The sequence below is a fragment of the Hippocampus bargibanti genome, unplaced genomic scaffold (genome assembly GCF_051943395.1).
Source record: "Hippocampus bargibanti isolate YZ-2025 unplaced genomic scaffold, ASM5194339v1 Contig00221, whole genome shotgun sequence".
In the NCBI taxonomy this organism is placed as follows: domain Eukaryota; kingdom Metazoa; phylum Chordata; class Actinopteri; order Syngnathiformes; family Syngnathidae; genus Hippocampus; species Hippocampus bargibanti.
Genome location: NW_028296958.1, coordinates 18,893 through 28,704, shown reverse-complemented (window position 1 = coordinate 28,704; position 9,812 = coordinate 18,893). Strand labels below are relative to the sequence as shown.

At 39.3% G+C, this 9,812-nt stretch overlaps 1 long non-coding RNA gene across 50 annotated transcripts; it reads right to left on the bottom strand.

Annotated features, from left to right (window-relative positions):
- Positions 1–399: 399 nt before the first annotated feature.
- LOC148881419 (uncharacterized) lies at positions 400–9,390 on the bottom strand. 50 transcript variants are annotated; one of them, XR_016113829.1, is made up of 23 exons: positions 8,988–9,390; positions 8,045–8,172; positions 7,807–7,944; positions 7,561–7,697; positions 7,324–7,451; positions 7,077–7,214; positions 6,850–6,967; positions 6,365–6,502; positions 6,127–6,254; positions 6,000–6,017; positions 5,662–5,781; positions 5,415–5,552; positions 5,168–5,305; positions 4,921–5,058; positions 4,694–4,811; positions 4,447–4,584; positions 3,727–3,854; positions 3,501–3,617; positions 3,254–3,391; positions 2,769–2,906; positions 2,531–2,658; positions 2,267–2,430; positions 400–1,974 (listed from the first exon to the last, which is right to left on the bottom strand). It is a non-coding gene; the product is annotated as an uncharacterized LOC148881419 (long non-coding RNA). The 50 variants fall into 50 exon arrangements; XR_016113820.1 differs by having other exon boundaries at positions 5,415–5,534; positions 5,662–5,799; positions 5,900–6,017; positions 8,988–9,388; XR_016113822.1 differs by having other exon boundaries at positions 5,168–5,287; positions 5,662–5,799; positions 5,900–6,017; positions 8,988–9,387.
- Between the last annotated feature and the right edge of the window lie 422 nt (positions 9,391–9,812).

Sequence of the window (9,812 nt, the reverse complement as noted above, 5' to 3'; positions counted from 1 at the left end):
AGAAATGAATGGGGGAATACCCTGCCATTCAAAATGAATGGGACGAGCGCCCCCTGCGAGGACAAACGAGGGACTGCAACACTTATTTTTTTTTTTTTAACATGATTGACAGGTAGGTTAGGGGGCCCTCAGGTGGCCACATGAGGTACTGCTTGGAGGCCTTCATCCTGGCGGTCGACGAAGGTACTGCACCTGCATAGAAATGAATGGGGAATACATTGCCATTGAAAATGAATGGGACAAGCGCCTCCTAGGAGGACGAACGAGGTACTGCGACTTTTTTTTTTGCACATGCATAGAAATGAATGGGGGAATACCCTGCCATTCAAATGAATGGGACGAGCGCCCCCTACGAGGACAAACGAGGGACTGCAACACTTGTTTTTTTTTTTCACATGATTGACAGCTAGGTTAGGGGGCCCTCAGGTGGCCACATGAGGTACTGCTTGGAGGCCTTCATCCTGGCGGTCGACGAAGGTACTGCACCTGCATAGAAATGAATGGGGAACACCTTGCCATTGAAAATGAATGGGACAAGCGCCTCCTAGGAGGACGAACGAGGTACTGCGACTTTTTTTTTGCACATGCATAGAAATGAATGGGGGAATACCCTGCCATTCAAAATGAATGGGACGAGCGCCCCCTACGAGGACAAACGAGGGACTGCAACACTTGTTTTTTTTTTTTTTTTTTTTACATGATTGACAGGTAGGTTAGGGGGCCCTCAGGTGGCCACCTGAGGTACCGCTTGGAGGCCTTCACCCTGGCGGTCGACGAAGGTACTGCACCTGCATAGAAATGAATGGGGAATACATTGCCATTGAAAATGAATGGGACAAGCGCCTCCTAGGAGGACGAACGAGGTACTGCGACTTTTTTTTTGCACATGCATAGAAATGAATGGGGGAATACCCTGCCATTCAAAATGAATGGGACGAGCGCCCCCTACGAGGGCGAACGAGGTACTGCAACACTTTTTTTTTTTTTTTTTTTACATGATTGACAGGTAGGTTAGGGGGCCCTCAGGTGGCCACCTGAGGTACCGCTTGGAGGCCTTCACCCTGGCGGTCGACGAAGGTACTGCACCTGCATAGAAATGAATGGGGAATACATTGCCATTGAAAATGAATGGGACAAGCGCCTCCTAGGAGGACGAACGAGGTACTGCGACTTTTTTTTTTGCACATGCATAGAAATGAATGGGGGAATACCCTGCCATTCAAATGAATGGGACGAGCGCCCCCTACGAGGGCGAACGAGGTACTGCAACACTTTTTTTTTTTTTTACATGATTGACAGGTAGGTTAGGGGGCCCTCAGGTGGCCACCTGAGGTACCGCTTGGAGGCCTTCACCCTGGCGGTCGACGAAGGTACTGCACCTGCATAGAAATGAATGGGGAATACATTGCCATTGAAAATGAATGGGACAAGCGCCTCCTAGGAGGACGAACGAGGTACTGCGACTTTTTTTTTTGCACCTGCATAGAAATGAATGGGGGAATACCCTGCCATTCAAAATGAATGGGACGAGCGCCCCCTACGAGGACAAACGAGGGACTGCAACACTTGTTTTTTTTTTTTTTTTTTTACATGATTGACAGGTAGGTTAGGGGGCCCTCAGGTGGCCACCTGAGGTACCGCTTGGAGGCCTTCACCCTGGCGGTCGACGAAGGTACTGCACCTGCATAGAAATGAATGGGGAATACATTGCCATTGAAAATGAATGGGACAAGCGCCTCCTAGGAGGACGAACGAGGTACTGCGACTTTTTTTTTTGCACATGCATAGAAATGAATGGGGGAATACCCTGCCATTCAAATGAATGGGACGAGCGCCCCCTACGAGGGCGAACGAGGGACTGCAACACTTTTTTTTTTTTTTACATGATTGACAGGTAGGTTAGGGGGCCCTCAGGTGGCCACCTGAGGTACCGCTTGGAGGCCTTCACCCTGGCGGTCGACGAAGGTACTGCACCTGCATAGAAATGAATGGGGAACACCTTGCCATTGAAAATGAATGGGACAAGCGCCTCCTAGGAGGACAAACGAGGGACTGCAACACTTGTTTTTTTTTTTTACATGATTGACAGGTAGGTTAGGGGGCCCTCAGGTGGCCACCTGAGGTACTGCTTGGAGGCCTTCACCCTGGCGGTCGACGAAGGTACTGCACCTGCATAGAAATGAATGGGGAATACCTTGCCATTGATACTATATCATAATAATAACAACAATACTAATAATAGTAATAATATAGAATATGACAGTACGCTGTCAAGCGTCCGTAATAGTTCACCCAGGCATGTAGAGGTCATTTGAAGTCATTTGAAGTCATTTGAAGTCATTTTTCTTGATGGAAAACAAAGTTGAGCAATAGTGTCGGTTGTCCTTTAAAAGCTTCAGTCACTTTTCGTACCTGTGCCCATGGTAGGAGCTGAAAATAACATGCATATTGATACTATATCATAATAATAACAACAATACTACTAATATAGAATATGACAGCACGCTGTCAAGCGTCCGGAACAGCTCACCCAGGCATGTAGAAGTCATTTGAAGTCATTTGAAGTCATTTTTCTTGATGGAAAACAAAGTTGAGCAAAAGTGTCGGTTGTCCTTTAAAAGCTTCAGTCACTTTTCATACCTGTGCCCATGGTAGGAGCTGAAAATAACATGCATATTGATACTATATCATAATAATAACAACAATACTTAATAATACTACTAATATAGAATATGACAGTACGCTGTCAAGCGTCCGTAACAGCTCACCTGGGCATGTAGAAGTCATTTGAAGTCATGTAGAAGTCATTTGAAGTCATTTTTGTTGATGGAAAACAAGTTGTGCAAAAGTGTCGGTTGTCCTTTAAAAGCTTCAGTCACTTTTCGTACCTGTGCCCATGATAGGAGCTGAAAAACACATGCATATTGATACTATATCATAATAATAACAACAATACTACTACTAATAATAATATAGAATATGACAGCACGCTGTCAAGCGTCCATAACAGCTCACCTGGGCATGTAGAAGTCATTTGAAGTCATTTGAAGTCATTTGAAGTCATTTTTCTTGATGGAAAACAAAGTTGAGCAAAAGTGTCGGTTGTCCTTTAAAAGCTTCAGTCACTTTTCATACCTGTACCCATGGTAGGAGCTGAAAATAACATGCATATTGATACTATATCATAATAATAACAACAATACTACTAATATAGAATATGACAGCACGCTGTCAAGCGTCCGTAACAGCTCACCCGGGCATGTAGAAGTCATTTGAAGTCATGTAGAAGTCATTTGAAGTCATTTTTGTTGATGGAAAACAAGTTGTGCAAAAGTGTCGGTTGTCCTTTAAAAGCTTCAGTCACTTTTCGTACCTGTGCCCATGATAGGAGCTGAAAAACACATGCATATTGATACTATATCATAATAATAACAACAATACTAATAATAGTAATAATATAGAATATGACAGTACGCTGTCAAGCGTCCGTGACAGCTCACCTGGGCATGTAGAAGTCATTTGAAGTCATTTTTGTTGATGGAAAACAAGTTGTGCAAAAGTGTCGGTTGTCCTTTAAAAGCTTCAGTCACTTTTCGTACCTGCGCCCATGGTAGGAGCTGAAAATAACATGCATATTGATACTATATCATAATAATAACAACAATACTAATAATAGTAATAATATAGAATATGACAGTACGCTGTCAAGCGTCCGTAACAGCTCACCTGGGCATGTAGAAGTCATTTGAAGTCATTTGAAGTCATTTGAAGTCATTTTTCTTGATGTTGCGCAAAAGTGTCGGTTGTCCTTTAAAAGCTTCAGTCACTTTTCGTACCTGTGCCCATGATAGGAGCTGAAAATAACATGCATATTGATACTATATCATAATAATAACAACAATACTAATAATAGTAATAATATAGAATATGACAGCACGCTGTCAAGCGTCCATAACAGCTCACCTGGGCATGTAGAAGTCATTTGAAGTCATTTGAAGTCATTTGAAGTCATTTGAAGTCATTTTTCTTGATGTTGCGCAAAAGTGTCGGTTGTCCTTTAAAAGCTTCAGTCACTTTTCGTACCTGCGCCCATGATAGGAGCTGAAAATAACATGCATATTGATACTATATCATAATAATAACAACAATACTACTACTAATAATAATATAGAATATGACAGCACGCTGTCAAGCGTCCGTAACAGCTCACCTGGGCATGTAGAAGTCATTTGAAGTCATTTGAAGTCATTTTTGTTGATGGAAAACAAGTTGTGCAAAAGTGTCGGTTGTCCTTTAAAAGCTTCAGTCACTTTTCGTACCTGCGCCCATGATAGGAGCTGAAAATAACATGCATATTGATACTATATCATAATAATAACAACAATACTACTACTAATAATAATATAGAATATGACAGCACGCTGTCAAGCGTCCGTAACAGCTCACCTGGGCATGTAGAAGTCATTTGAAGTCATGTAGAAGTCATTTGAAGTCATTTTTGTTGATGGAAAACAAGTTGTGCAAAAGTGTCGGTTGTCCTTTAAAAGCTTCAGTCACTTTTCGTACCTGTGCCCATGGTAGGAGCTGAAAATAACATGCATATTGATACTATATCATAATAATAACAACAATACTACTACTAATAATAATATAGAATATGACAGCACGCTGTCAAGCGTCCGTAACAGCTCACCTGGGCATGTAGAAGTCATTTGAAGTCATTTGAAGTCATTCTTCTTGATGTTGCGCAAAAGTGTCGGTTGTCCTTTAAAAGCTTCAGTCACTTTTCGTACCTGTACCCATGGTAGGAGCTGAAAAACACATGCATATTGATACTATATCATAATAATAACAACAATACTACTACTAATAATAATATAGAATATGACAGTACGCTGTCAAGCGTCCGTAACAGCTCACCCGGGCATGTAGAAGTCATTTGAAGTCATTTGAAGTCATTTGAAGTCATTTGAAGTCATTTTTCTTGATGTTGCGCAAAAGTGTCGGTTGTCCTTTAAAAGCTTCAGTCACTTTTCGTACCTGTACCCATGGTAGGAGCTGAAAAACACATGCATATTGATACTATATCATAATAATAACAACAATACTACTACTAATAATAATATAGAATATGACAGCACGCTGTCAAGCGTCCGTAACAGCTCACCCGGGCATGTAGAAGTCATTTGAAGTCATGTAGAAGTCATTTGAAGTCATTTTTGTTGATGGAAAACAAGTTGTGCAAAAGTGTCGGTTGTCCTTTAAAAGCTTCAGTCACTTTTCGTACCTGTGCCCATGATAGGAGCTGAAAATAACATGCATATTGATACTATATCATAATAATAACAACAATACTACTACTAATAATAATATAGAATATGACAGCACGCTGTCAAGCGTCCGTAACAGCTCACCTGGGCATGTAGAAGTCATTTGAAGTCATGTAGAAGTCATTTGAAGTCATTTTTGTTGATGGAAAACAAGTTGTGCAAAAGTGTCGGTTGTCCTTTAAAAGCTTCAGTCACTTTTCGTACCTGTGCCCATGATAGGAGCTGAAAATAACATGCATATTGATACTATATCATAATAATAACAACAATACTACTACTAATAATAATATAGAATATGACAGCACGCTGTCAAGCGTCCGTAACAGCTCACCTGGGCATGTAGAAGTCATTTGAAGTCATGTAGAAGTCATTTGAAGTCATTTTTGTTGATGGAAAACAAGTTGTGCAAAAGTGTCGGTTGTCCTTTAAAAGCTTCAGTCACTTTTCGTACCTGTGCCCATGGTAGGAGCTGAAAATAACATGCATATTGATACTATATCATAATAATAACAACAATACTACTAATATAGAATATGACAGCACGCTGTCAAGCGTCCGGAACAGCTCACCCAGGCATGTAGAAGTCATTTGAAGTCATTTGAAGTCATTTTTCTTGATGTTGCGCAAAAGTGTCGGTTGTCCTTTAAAAGCTTCAGTCACTTTTCGTACCTGTACCCATGGTAGGAGCTGAAAAACACATGCATATTGATACTATATCATAATAATAACAACAATACTACTAATAGTAATAATATAGAATATGACAGTACGCTGTCAAGCGTCCGTAACAGCTCACCTGGGCATGTAGAAGTCATTTGAAGTCATTTGAAGTCATTTGAAGTCATTTTTCTTGATGTTGCGCAAAAGTGTCGGTTGTCCTTTAAAAGCTTCAGTCACTTTTCGTACCTGTGCCCATGATAGGAGCTGAAAATAACATGCATATTGATACTATATCATAATAATAACAACAATACTTAATAATAGTAATAATATAGAATATGACAGTACGCTGTCAAGCGTCCGTAACAGCTCACCCAGGCATGTAGAAGTCATTTGAAGTCATTTGAAGTCATTTGAAGTCATTTGAAGTCATTTTTCTTGATGTTGCGCAAAAGTGTCGGTTGTCCTTTAAAAGCTTCAGTCACTTTTCGTACCTGTACCCATGGTAGGAGCTGAAAATAACATGCATATTGATACTATATCATAATAATAACAACAATACTAATAATAGTAATAATATAGAATATGACAGTACGCTGTCAAGCGTCCGTAACAGCTCACCCGGGCATGTAGAAGTCATTTGAAGTCATGTAGAAGTCATTTGAAGTCATTTTTGTTGATGGAAAACAAGTTGTGCAAAAGTGTCGGTTGTCCTTTAAAAGCTTCAGTCACTTTTCGTACCTGTGCCCATGGTAGGAGCTGAAAATAACATGCATATTGATACTATATCATAATAATAACAACAATACTACTAATATAGAATATGACAGCACGCTGTCAAGCGTCCGGAACAGCTCACCCAGGCATGTAGAAGTCATTTGAAGTCATTTGAAGTCATTTTTCTTGATGTTGCGCAAAAGTGTCGGTTGTCCTTTAAAAGCTTCAGTCACTTTTCGTACCTGTGCCCATGATAGGAGCTGAAAATAACATGCATATTGATACTATATCATAATAATAACAACAATACTAATAATAGTAATAATATAGAATATGACAGTACGCTGTCAAGCGTCCCTAACAGCTCACCTGGGCATGTAGAAGTCATTTGAAGTCATGTAGAAGTCATTTGAAGTCATTTTTGTTGATGGAAAACAAGTTGTGCAAAAGTGTCGGTTGTCCTTTAAAAGCTTCAGTCACTTTTCGTACCTGTACCCATGGTAGGAGCTGAAAATAACATGCATATTGATACTATATCATAATAATAACAACAATACTAATAATAGTAATAATATAGAATATGACAGTACGCTGTCAAGCGTCCGTAACAGCTCACCCGGGCATGTAGAAGTCATTTGAAGTCATTTGAAGTCATTTGAAGTCATTCTTCTTGATGTTGAGCAAAAGTGTCGGTTGTCCTTTAAAAGCTTCAGTCACTTTTCGTACCTGTACCCATGGTAGGAGCTGAAAATAACATGCATATTGATACTATATCATAATAATAACAACAATACTAATAATAGTAATAATATAGAATATGACAGTACGCTGTCAAGCGTCCGTAACAGCTCACCTGGGCATGTAGAAGTCATTTGAAGTCATTTGAAGTCATTTGAAGTCATTTTTGTTGATGGAAAACAAGTTGTGCAAAAGTGTCGGTTGTCCTTTAAAAGCTTCAGTCACTTTTCGTACCTGTGCCCATGATAGGAGCTGAAAATAACATGCATATTGATACTATATCATAATAATAACAACAATACTAATAATAGCAATAATATAGAATATGACAGTACGCTGTCAAGCGTCCGTAACAGCTCACCCGGGCATGTAGAAGTCATTTGAAGTCATGTAGAAGTCATTTGAAGTCATTTTTGTTGATGGAAAAGAAGTTGTGCAAAAGTGTCGGTTGTCCTTTAAAAGCTTCAGTCACTTTTCGTACCTGTGCCCATGATAGGAGCTGAAAATAACATGCATATTGATACTATATCATAATAATAACAACAATACTACTAATATAGAATATGACAGTACGCTGTCAAGCGTCCGTAACAGCTCACCCGGGCATGTAGAAGTCATTTGAAGTCATTTGAAGTCATTTGAAGTCATTCTTCTTGATGTTGAGCAAAAGTGTCGGTTGTCCTTTAAAAGCTTCAGTCACTTTTCGTACCTGTACCCATGGTAGGAGCTGAAAAACACATGCATATTGATACTATATCATAATAATAACAACAATACTACTACTAATAATAAATGAAGTGGGATTATTTGCTTACAGAATTTGTTTTCTCAGTAAAATGAACAATATATATCAATATCAAGTGTTGTTATTTGATTACTGAATGTTTTTCTCAGTTAAATCAAGTTAATATAACTATCAAGTGGGATTATTTGCTTACAGAATTTGTTTTCTCAGTCAAATGAACACTATATATCAATATCAAGTGTTGTTATTTGATTACTGAATGTTTTTCTCAGTTAAATCAAGTTAATATAACTATCAAGTGGGATTATTTGCTTACAGAATTTGTTTTCTCAGTCAAATGAACACTATATATCAATATCAAGTGTTGTTATTTGATTACTGAATGTTTTTCTCAGTTAAATCAAGTTAATATAACTATCAAGTGGGATTATTTGCTTACAGAATTGATTTTCTCAGTCAAATGAACACTATATATCAATATCAAGTGTTGTTATTTGATTACTGACTTCCTTCCCTCTGTAAAGAACCCGGAAAAGCTTATTTGGTTAAGCGTGGCTTTATGGAAAGCCATTTTAAGCTCCCCTACGATCGATAACGCGTCCCACCCGCCCCCCACCCCCCCAACCGTCAAACGCGACCGTTTTTCGACCGTTTTTGACCGTTTTTCGACGTCACGGTCCTCTTTTGCTCACAGTTGGCCTCAAACTTATCTCAGAGATCCCTTCACCGTCTTTAACACCCACTAGAATGTCGCGGATGTGTCATTCTAGCCCGTTTTAAAGTAAAAGTTGACTCACCCGCCATGCGGCGCCCTCCATCTTTGTTTTGACCTCCTCCCCTGACGACGAACCGGAAGTATCTCGCGGGAGGCGTCGCCGCGCGGTGTATAGCTTTCACTCTTTTGTCCCCCGCGACGCTCCGTACCGAATGATGTCATCTGAAGCCGCATACTGTTTTTAAGTTGCCGGCACGGTTCTCTTTCTAATAAATTCAAACAAATGACACCGCGTAACTCCCCCTAGACTATTTTCAGGAGCTTTTGCTCAACTTTCCTTCGCCCATCCCATTTTAAACGGACTTAGATAAACCGTGTGTATATTTTCCTTCAATGAGGTGCGATGCGCGCTTTCGGCCACCAAACGGCAGCGTTTCACCATTAATGAACGAAAGGAAGCATATTTCACACATATACACATTAAAAAACCTCTCAAAGTCAACTTTAAAGCATATTTCACACATATACACTCTAAAAAACCTCTCAAAGTCAACACTTGAAGCATATTTCACACATATACACTTTAAAAAACCTCTCAAAGTCAACACTTAAAGCATATTTCACACATATACACTTTAAAAAACCTGTCAGTTTTTTTCTCAGTTAAATCAAGTTAATATAACTATCAAGTGGGATTATTTGCTTACAGAATTTGTTTTCTCAGTCAAATGAACACTATATATCAATATCAAGTGTTGTTATTTGATTACTGAATGTTTTTCTCAGTTAAATCAAGTTAATATAACTGTCAAGTGGGATTATTTGCTTACAGAATTTGTTTTCTCAGTCAAATGAACACTATATATCAATATCAAGTGTTGTTATTTGATTACGGAATGTTTTTCTC